At 42.9% G+C, this 11,138-nt stretch overlaps 1 protein-coding gene across 5 annotated transcripts in view; it reads left to right on the top strand.

Moving 5' to 3' along the window:
* Window positions 1–4,212: 4,212 nt before the first annotated feature.
* The window catches only part of RNF19A (ring finger protein 19A, RBR E3 ubiquitin protein ligase), a 54,096-nt gene continuing 47,170 nt past the window's right edge, over window positions 4,213–11,138 (top strand). For 3 of the 5 annotated variants that reach the window (XM_073999223.1, XM_005563801.4, XM_065519473.1), the window contains exon 1: window positions 4,213–4,437. The gene's annotated coding sequence lies outside the window, so the exon portion shown is untranslated. Of the gene's footprint in view, window positions 6,541–11,138 lie in introns of all 5 variants that reach the window. The other 2 variants (XM_045398561.3, XM_005563802.5) reach the window with 2 other exon arrangements.

Below are 11,138 nucleotides of genomic sequence, written 5' to 3'. Positions count from 1 at the left end.
TGGGAGCTTTAGGGACTCTTTATGATAAACTAAGTGGCTTAATACTTACAAAGCAATCAAAATAGTGCCTGTCATACAGTATATGTACTCAATAAAGAGTATATATAGTATATGTACTCAATAAATATACGTACTCTTTAAATAAAGAGTACATATAGTGTACTATATATAGTATATATAGTATGTACTCACTAAAGAGTAGTTCTTGGCTGGGCACGTGGCTCATGCCTGCAATCCCAGCACTCTGGAAAGCTGAGGTGGGCAGATCACCTAAGCCCAGGAGTTCAAAACCCACCTGAGCAACATGGCAAAACCTCATCTCTACAAAAAATACAAAAATTAGCCAGGCATGGTAGCACGTGCCTGAAGTCCCAGCTACTCGGGAGGCAGAGGTGGGAAGATTGCTTGAGCCCAGGAGGTGGAGGTTGCAATGAGCCAAGATTGAGCACTGGGTGACAGAGTAAGACTCTGTCTCAAAAAAAAAAAAAAAAAAAAAGAAAAGTAGTTCTCTTTCTCTTTACTTGCCACTTTTATTCCATTCCATGCAAGTTTGACTGATTATACCTCTAAAACCAAAACCAAAACCATCCACTTCTGTCTCCACAGTCTCCACCTTGGTTCAAAGAACTATGACATCTTTATTAGATTCCTGGAATAGTCTCTTAACTGGTCTCCCTGCTTCCACTCTTGCTCTGCCTTAATCTGATCCACAGAACAGCCTGAGTGAACTTTTTCAAAGACAGATCAGATGTCACGTTGCTTAAACATCTATTGTCTCATCACACTTCATATCAATCATTTGGAATTCTCTTTACCATGCCTAAAAAGGTATTAAATAATCTGGCTGCCTCCTACTTTTCTGACCACCCACCTGCCCCCCGGCCCATGTCATACTCCCCTCCCTTTTACTATGTTCAGCCTCTAGCTGCCTTGGATTTGACAAGTGTTTCTGGCTAAGACCTTTGCATCTGCTGTTCCTCTGTCTTCCCCACCTCCTAACTAGTTTGCCTTCTTCTTGTCTTATAGAATCCAGCTCAAATGTCAGAAGAATTGACGTTAGTTTGAGAGACCAAACTAAGTTACAGCCTCTCTGGTTTCTGTTACTCTGGTAGGTGTATTTCTTTTTCATTATTTTTCCTTCTTTACTCCTCATCCCCCAATGTAAGCACCATGCAAACAGATATGTAGGCTTTTTCATTGCTATAGTCTCAGTGCCTGTAACGGCAAACACCCCATCCCCAACATAGTAAGCATTCAAATGTTTATCGAATTGATGTTAAATGAATTAGAAGAGAGGAGGGAAATAAAAGAGAATATGGCCAAAAAATAAGGCACCTGGGGCCAATTAGGCTTTTGCAGTATTCCAGTGAGAAATAATGAGGCCCCAGCAGTGGTTTCCAACCTTGGTTATGCATTGGAATTACCTGGGAAGAGGTTATTTATTTATTTTTTATTTTTGTTGTTGTTGTTTTGTTTTGTTTGAGATGGAGTCTTGCTCTATTGCCCAGGCTGGAGTGCAGTAGCACAATCTCGGCTTGCTGCAATCTCTGCCTCCCAGGTTCAAGCAACTCATGCCTCAGCCTCCCGAGGAGCTGGGATTACAGGAGTGTGCCACCATGACCCGCCAATTTTTATATTTTTTTTGTAGAGATGAGGTTTCATCATGTTGTCCAAGCTGGTATCAAACTCCTGGACTTAAGTGATCCATTCACCTAAGCCTCCCAAAGTGCTGAGATTACAGACATGAGCCACTGTGCCCAGTTTCTTTCTCTCCCTCCCTCCTTCCCTTCTTTCATTCTTTCTTGAGACAGGGTCTCACTCTGTCGCCCAGGCTGGAGGGCAGTGGTGTGACCAGGTCTCACTGCTGCCTTGACCTAATGCTATGGAGATGATCTTCCTGCCTCAGCCCCCTGGAGTAGCTGGGACTACAGACGTGGGCCACCATGCCAGGCTAATTTTTGTATTTTCGCCATCTTGCTCAGGCTGGTCTTGAACTCCTGGACTTAAGTGATCCGACCACTTCTGCTTCTCAAAGTGCTAGGACTACAGGTGTGAGCCACCATGCCCAGCACACTTGGGGAGTTTTAAAAACTACTGATGCCTGAGCACCACCCTCAGTGATTCTGATTTAATTGGTGGGTGCAACGTGGACATAAGAATATGCAGCCAAAGTTGAAAACACTGCTCTAAAAGCAGAGGGAGATATAGAAGAGAGAGCACAGGGATATTTCTGGGGTATAATAAACAGGACTTGGTGGTTAGTTATTAATTGGAAGGGACAAAAAGAATGGGGCCTGTGAAGAATCCTAAGTTTCTGGCTTGTGTCTGGGTGAATGAAAGAAGCACGCTTTGAGGAAAGGACAAACTACATCTTGGACGGCCTGAGTCTAAGGTGCCTCTAGGAATTCAAGTCAGGGATGTTCAATAAGTATTTGTTTTTTAATAGATTTATTTGGCCTAGTGAAGAATAGAAAGTCCTTCTAATTTTTAGGAAGACAAGAAAGCCAGAAGCAGCATCTGTACTTAAATGTTGTTTAACATGTTGATATATTTTCTTTTCTTTTTCTTTCTTTCTTTTTTTTTTTTTGAGACAGAGACTCGCTCTATCACCCAGGCTGGAGTGCAGTGGCACAATCTCGGCTCACTGCAAGCTCCGCCGCCCCTGTTCACGCCATTCTCCTGCCTCAGCCTCCCTAGTAGCTGGGACTACAGGCGCCTGCTTTACCAAGCCCAGATAATTTTTTTGCGTTTTTAGTAGAGACGGGGTTTCACCGTATTAGCCAGGATGGTCTCGATCTCCTGACCTTGTGATCCGCCCACCTCGGCCTCCCAAAGTGCTGGGATTACAGGCGTGAGCCACCGCGCCCGGCCAACATGTTGATGTATTTTCAAGAAAGATATTATGTACGGGTACTTAACTTACTATTCTTGTGCTATCTGTAGGCTTAAAGTATCCCATATGCAAAGTCGCTGGCAGCCTTCAAGTAGCATTTAAAGGTATAACAGCTTTAAAACTTTCCATAAATGAAAATAAACATACCCATAATTAATTCCTTTAAGATTCGAGGTCAAAGACACTTAAACCTAAACTGCCTAGCTTGTTCAATTTTCTAATTGGTAAACATTTACTGGGTTACCAAAGATACCAAGTACATTCGGAAAGACCATGGCTCCTTGGTTTGTTCCTAATTTAAATTACACAGACACACTAAACAAGGACTGAGAGAGTGATATATTTAGTTAAGTAACAGATGGCAAATGGACATTCTGTCCAGGCTCTGTAACATTCGTTTCTCAGTCTTCCACGGAAGAGTGATCTAAATCTTGAAGAGAAATAAACCAGGAGGAAATGCACCAGGCCCAGAATGAATTTGTTTATTCAATTAAGAATACCAAGACCAGTGTAGATTGAAACATTCAAAGGGGATACAACTGGCTGAAAAGATATGAGAGGAAGGAACAAAGCTGGATTAAAGTAATTAGGAATGTATTAGAGATGAAACAGGAATTCTGATTACGTGACTGCAAAATAGCAAAAAAAAGAAATAAAACAGATGAGTGGAAGATACTCTCCTCACGAAGGCTTGCTATCGTGGCTAAATACTGCTCCTAACAGCCTCTGCAGACAGGTCCACTAAGACTAAGATAGGGCGGCTGCAGACGCACGGGGTGCTGCCGCCCTCTGGGAAAGGACATTTCCTCGCCGAGAGCTGCAACATTCCGGCACTTCTCTCCCTGGGCCGGCCGATCTAGCAGGTGAACCCTGAGAACACAAAGGAATGAATATTGCCCGGCAAACTGCCAAGAGCCAGGGTCGCCAAGTCTGGCAACTCCCTTCAACCGGGCGCAGCTCCAGTCACCCCGACCTGTCCTTGCAGGAGACGCTCTCGGGGCCACGGAGAACCGGGCAGGGAGACACCGGTACCAACGCCCGGCGCGCTCGAGGCGAAGTCGCCTCCGACAGTGACAGGCGTCGGGGCCGCAGTCGGGGCCACCCGGGTGCAACGGGGCGGCTCCTGCGCGGGCGCGGAATGAACCTGCGCAAGTGAACAACCGCGTCCAGACCCGCCTGCGGCGGGCACGGTGGGCGTGACGCCATGACGCACAGCACGCGGGCGGCGCGCCGGGGCGGGGCGGGGCGGGGCTGCCGCGGGCGGGAGGAAGAAGTGGGAGGAGGAGGCGGGGAAAGCGGGGGCTGCGGGAGGGGGAGGTGGTAGTTGCGGCGCAGGTTCCCGGGAACAGCCGTCGAGCCGCAACTGCGGAGGAGGAGTTCGGGAAAGCGGCCGTCGGGACCCCTCCCCTCAGTCGTCTCCGCCCCGGTTGAGAGGCGCCTCGGCGGGACCCTCCCCCGCGCTTCCTCAGGCCACTGTCGCCGCTGCTGGGAGATGGGCCTACTAGCCCGCCGCTCTGCGCTGCAGCCGCTCTGAGGAGTTAAAGGTACGGGCGGGCACCCGGAGGAGCTTGCGCCCCGGAGCGGGAGAGCAGGGGCGGCTCTCGCCTACGACCCAGGGAGCTCTGGCCGGGCCGCAGCCCTCGCGCCCCTCCCCGAGACAGAAATGGATTCGGAAGTCCCGTGGGAAAGGCGCCCCCCTCCAGTGTCCAGCGTGGGCCCGGGGCCGTGGCTGGCTTAGGGGGTCAGGCCTCGGGCAGCTCTGGGTCCCCTACCCGGCCCTGGCGCGGGCGCCTTCTGGGCCGCGGGGGCCGAGGCGGAGCGTGGGATCCGCCCCAAGCCCTGTCCTCCTGGCCCGAGTGCCTGTGCGGCCGGCGGCCGGCCCGGCGATATTGTGACGGGCCGAGGCGGCGCTCCCCTCGAGCTGTCTCCAGCCCCTGAAGCAGGGGAGACCCAAGAGCGACTGCCGCGGGGAGGCGGCGGGGGCGGAACGCATTCCTGACGGGTGAAATCGGCTCTAACGGGATCGATTTCCGGGCCTCGCTGCAAATTCGGAGCCGGGACATCGCCCCGCAAGCCGTGCTGCCTGGGGCCCTAGGGAGGGGAGCTGTGTTCCGGGGAAGGTTCGTCCGGGACTGCTACCACCTCCTTTAAAAGCAGAAATTACGCCACACACCAAAACGGTGTAGCCTTGGGGTGAAGTATGTGTTAACGGGGGTCTTCCGGGATTGTCTCCTCTTGCTAAGCCTTTAGGGTGTTCCCAGCCCTCGCCCAGCAAGTAATGCTACTACTTTGAATTTTCAGTTTTTTCTATCTGGGTTCCACTCTGCAGTTGCTCTTTTTTTCCCATTTCCATTAATGGGAAGAAGAAAAAGAAGTTTAGGGTTCATTAACCCCGCGACAAGGGCAGTAAATAAAAAGAGGGAAGAGAGTGGTTAAGGCTATATATGGGAGAGAGAAAGGTTTAATTTTTTCCCATTGGCCCTTGGAGAGAGAAATACATGAACGATGCTTTACTCTGCTTAATGTTTACTGTCCACAGTGTTGCAGAATGTTCTGTTGGGGTGACGTTAGAAAAGACAGCGTTTAAGTGCCGCTGCAATTTTCAAACCTAGGTGTTGGCTGGAAATGCTAATTTTAAGTGTTAGCAAACAGTGGAGGCTTAAAGCAGTCCTTTCCTTTGATCGGTTGCCTTAAATTGTGATCTTTACATTCCACTTTTTTTTTTTTAAGAACATGGCTTTTTATTGTTTTTTTTTTATCTTTTCTTATTTTAACATAGATTCATTGATACTTTTGGTTGTTTGAAGTCTGACGGTTTACCTAAATTTTATTTTCAGTTTTGCCATTACCCGTCTTAATACACATTTTACCACTTCTGTTTATAATGCAAGCCATTACCGTGTTTACCTGTTTATGCTTATTTAACACTGACTGAACTATCTGAATTGAGTTAAAATGTAAATACTTCTCTATTTAGAAAATGGCGATGATCGTATTTTCAAATGTTCTTTCCTTGCTACAGTTCCATGGTAAAGATTTAGAATTAAGCCTTGGGACTTGATAAACCAAATTGTGCTAAAAAACACTTTTAAAATTTGTTAATTTAATGCCCTGGTTAATGTTCTCTTTTTAAAAATTACTGTATGGAATTTAACTGAAGTTCAAATTTTACGTGTCCCTGGAAAAATATTTTAATGGCATCGCAAGGTGTCTTTTTGAGGAAAAAATTGCAGTTGGCAACTAATGTTAGTGTATTTTTTTCACTATCTCAGCTTCCAGGAGATTCCAGTAAGATTAATTTTTAAAACTGCAACATTATTTTAGGAGTTGAAGCACAACCCAATTCTTAGTATCCAAATAGTGGCCACTGGAAATTTTGTTTTCTCATTTAGGGGATCCCTCAGTTGATCAGTAGACTTAATGTAAAGAACTGGCTATACTGTCAACCAGTGTTGGGATTTTTTTTAAAAATTGGTGATTTCTTGAGTTTTTGAAGTATTTTGCTTGACTAAAACTATTATTTTCTACTTAACATATGAGAGGCGCTAAGATTCGTATTTTTAAAGATACTTCATTCAAGAACATGGATGAATAAATAAAATACTTAGCATCTTGGTGGAAAGTAAATGCACTTCTCAAATTTGAATGTAAGTGAAGTCGTAAAGCAGTATGTTTGCAGTTGAGGATGTAAGACACTTGGGTCACTTCTATTTTAATGGGGTTGGATTGAAGGATACTATTTATTATGGGGTTGTTTAGTATTAAATATGGGTAATTAAAAGCAAACTTTTTGTTTTAACTATTTGAAATAATCACTTGTATATTATGGAAGGTTCTGACACTCCCTGCCCCCTACGGTTTTTTTTGTTGTTGTTGTTACAGCAGTTTATATCTTGAACACTTATTTAGATTTATATAGAAATTTTTTGGTTTCAAATTACTTCTCCCCCTTCTCCAACACACAGTTTGTTGTTGTTGTTGTCGTTTTTAATCTACAGGGCACAGATGGTTGAGATACGTAGTTTTCTGAAATTTCCAAGTAGGGAAAAGAAGGCAAAATATTTGTGATAACATGTAAAAGTTCCTAGTCAAGTGCTGGGCACAGAGTAAGCTGGAGATAAATTTTGTTATATTAATATTTACATCTGAATTGCTCACTTATGTCATCTGTACTCAGGTTATATAGGAAATCTTAGGGAATTGTTATTCGTTTCTCTAATGTCATTAACAAGTGAAAACTGACTGTCAAATGCAGGCTGGTTTTGTACTGAACTAATGAGCTTATGCTCTTTTAACATTCTTCGCCAAGATAAAAATTAGGCCACCTTGGGCAAAAGCCCGAAGTAAAGTTGAATTTCTAAATTTATATTTGATTGCATATTGCATTGTATTTGGCAAAATAGCATATCATAGCAAAATGGTAGTTTAATTTACATTGTCTGAAAGGACCCATATATATGGAGTAGTACTTCAGCTTAAAAGCTATTTATCAAAATGTTCATCTTACTGCTTACGGAGAATAGCTAAATTTTTCTTCCGAAATGTTTTTCTCCAACTAGGAGTAATTATGAATTTTCTAAGTCATGCCAGTTCTTTGTTAGCAGACAGAAGATGCCTAACGTTGAAACAATTCATTTACTTAACCATACCTGCACATCTTAAGACTAAGGGATAATATTTCCTTGCTAAACATACCTGTATTTCAGATGGTGGTAGGCCTCAACCAAATAGGCAGTTAAATCACTTTGGGTGTTTAAAACTTGTGTATTTCATTTGTTTCTCAAAAGCTATCATATGTCAGTGATACTTCATGTATCAAAGTGGAAAAAAGTAACACTTTTTGATAAAGTAGGTTTTGCTTGTGTTGCTCTCTTTATCACTGTCATTAACTCCTGAAGAATTATTTTTATTGGTAACATTTTTTTGAAAGTTATGCCATTAGCCTTAAAACCATTATATAGTCTTATCCTATTGATATTATCTAGTATTTTATTTTATAAATCATTTACTAAAGAATTAGTGTTAATTTGTTTTAGAAGTCCTATTTGAGAAGGTGTTGTTATATGAAACTCTCAATATGACAGAAGTGATCCGTTGTTTTAAGTCTCAAATAAGTTTGTGCAGTGAATTCTGAAGCAAAACCCTGCTCAGAAATCATGTTAGCTTGTTTACGCCCAAAAGAAACTTATAAACTGAGTCTTTGGTCCAAAAAACTGGAGTTGGCCCCATAAAATTATGTATACTTAGCATTTTTAACTTCTGTCCTGTTGGGGAGACCCCTGAGGGTAAAAATAGTCCTTATGATTTGAATAGCAGGCAGGTTGCCAATTGAAGAGACTGGTAGAAGTGAGCCATAAGGAGGGAGCCAGAGTTGTTAAAGGGAAGGAGCAAGAAACCAGGAGAAACTTTTGGGAATGTGATGATATTAGGCTTCCAGATAAATATTATATAGCATATTAATATAAATATTATATCAGAAAAATAAACTCATTAGCATGAATCTATTGACTTATATTTTGTGATTTCTAAGTCAAGTATGGCATTTGCCCCTGAAAATGGTAAGGTATCCTAAATTAAGTTATTCTAATGCATAATCACAAATGGGACTATGTGAAATGTCCAGAAGTATAGGAGATAATGCAAGCTCTGTGATGACAGGGACCATTTTCTTTGTTCACTCTTCAAATCTCAGCACTTAGCATAAGCCTGACAGTAAAAGATGTAGAATAAGTATTTGCTAATAGAATTAAAGTATCTACAATCTAAGGTATTTATTTTATAACTATCTCTTCAGCAGTGTTGTCCAATAGAAATACAATGTGAGCCACAAATATAATTTAAAATTTTCTAGTGCCACATTAAAGAAGTAAAAGGAAACAGGCAAAATTAGTTTTCATAATGCATTTAAGCCAATAGATCCAAAAGATTATCATGAGTGACTTTACATACTTTTATTCATATTGGATAGCGTAGCTGTAGGGGCATTTTGTATGACATGTTTCTTTCTGCAGAACTTCTTTGTCTTTTTGTAGTCTTTTTCTAACTGATTGATGTGTCTTTTGAGGCCAAATACAGAATTGCATACACCTTCAAATTGGAGTTATTGAGTTGGATTGAAAGTCAGGCTACCTGTCTTCTCTCAGTTTTACATCTCCCCCAAAAATGACTTTGTGTGTTACTGTCTTTCCCCATATATAATCCTGTAATCCCAGCAGTTTGGGAAGCTGAGGCAGGCAGATCATTTGAGGGCGGGCAAGACTAGCCTGACCAAAGTGGTGAAACTCTGCCTCTACTAAAAAGTACAAAAATTAGCCGGGCTTGGTGGCAGGCACCTGCCATCCCAGCTACTAGGGAGGCTGAGGCAGGAGAATCACTTGAACTTGGGATGCAGAGGTTGCAGTGAGCTGAGATTGTGCCATTGTACTCCAGCCTGGGTGACAGAGCGAGACACCATCTCTAAAATAAGATAAAATAAGATAAAATTAGGAAGGATGTTCATCATCTATTTCATTGGATTGTATAAATTAATTATGCCTTTGAAACACTCTAGGCTACTCAGACAATACTGTTATAAAAGAGATCCTCTAATTATTAGTAACTAGTCAGAGCAAGGCTCATTGTAAAAAACAGGATAGAAGTTCCCATGAGACTAGTGCATATAGAATGTACTGTTACCTCCCACACTGGAGTCAGTAACAGTAAATCAATACAAGATGCTCTTAAATAGAATCAGGAGAGACGACTAGGTTGGTTTGAGCACCAGATTTTAAACCTCTCATGTATATAATATTGCCTGAACAAATCTGTTTTTCAGTTTTTGTATGGAATAAACGGGACTTTTTATATAGGCATCCTTAAATCAAAATCATGAAATAAGGTCCTTTGGAAAGTGGGGATGGGAACTAGTAAGTAGCGTGAGTGCGTAAGTGGGGAAAATAACCATTTAGAAAAGCCTATTATCTCAGGGTATATGATGTATATAGCACAATGACTGTAATTCTTTTATCCAAACCAAGGGTGGCAGTGGTTACCTGGTAAGCAGTTGAGGCTTCTGGTTGTATACATAGCCATATCAAGTAGATTTCTCCTTATAGCCATACCCTTTAATATAAAACCAACTTTTGCCAGGCATGGTGACTCATGCTTGTAATCCCAGCACTTTGGGAGGCCAAGGTGGGTGGATCACCTGAGGTTAGGAGTTGGAGACCAGCCTGGCCAACATGGTGAAACTCTGTCTCTACTAAAAACACACAAAAAAATTTACCTGGGTGTGGTGGCGGGCACCTGCAATTCCAGCTATTTGGGAGGCTGAGGCAGGAGAATCGCTTGAACCTGAGAGGTGGAGGTTATAGTGAGCCGAGATCGTGACATTGGACTCCAGGCAGGGTGATGAGCAAAAATCTGTCTTAAAAATAAATAAATAAATAAATAAAAACTTTTCTTTTGGAGACAGAGTTTCGCTCTGTCACCCAGGCTGGAGTGCAGTGACACAACCTTGGCTTACTGCACCCTCCGCCTCCCAGGTTGAAGCCATTCGCATTCCTCAGCCTGCCAGTAGCTGGGATTACAGGCACCTGCCACCACACCCAGCTAATCGTTTTGTATTTTTTTTTACAAGAGACAAGATTTTGCCATGTTGGCAAGGCTGATTTCGAACTCCTGGACTCAAGTGATCTGCCCATGTCAGCCTTCCAAAGTGCTGGGATTACAGGTGTGAGCCACTGCACCTGACCCATTTTTTAAATTATGCACATAAGTTAAATATCCTTTAGATTTTTGCATAAATACAGCATACCTTACTGATATCCTTAGCAAAAATTTCCAGAACCATATTGTAGTGCGTTGCATGGTAGTCCCCCAAAAGATATGTTCACATCCTAATCCCCAGAATCTACAAATGTTATTTGGAAAAGGGTTTTGCAGATGTAATTAAGAATCTTGAGATAAGATCATCCTGGATTATCCAGGTAGCCTCAAAATCAAGTGACAAGTGTCTTTGTAAGGGAAAAGTAGACAAATTACAGAGAAGACACACAAAAAAGGAGGAAGCAGTGTGCTCATGGAGGCAGAGATTGGAGTGATGTAACCGCAAACCAAGGAATGTGTATAGTAACCAGAAGCTGGAAGAGTCAAAGAACATATTCTCCCCTCGAGCCCCAGTAGGAGCACGGCCCTGCTGGGTTTTGGACTTCTGGCCTCCAGAACTGTAAGAGAAATATCCATTGTCTTAAGCCAACCAGTTTGT

The sequence above is a fragment of the Macaca fascicularis genome, chromosome 8 (assembly GCF_037993035.2).
Source record: "Macaca fascicularis isolate 582-1 chromosome 8, T2T-MFA8v1.1".
NCBI classification, from domain to species: Eukaryota; Metazoa; Chordata; class Mammalia; order Primates; family Cercopithecidae; genus Macaca; species Macaca fascicularis.
Note: the sequence above shows the minus strand (reverse complement) of the source record. Positions and strands in the feature narration are given on the sequence as shown.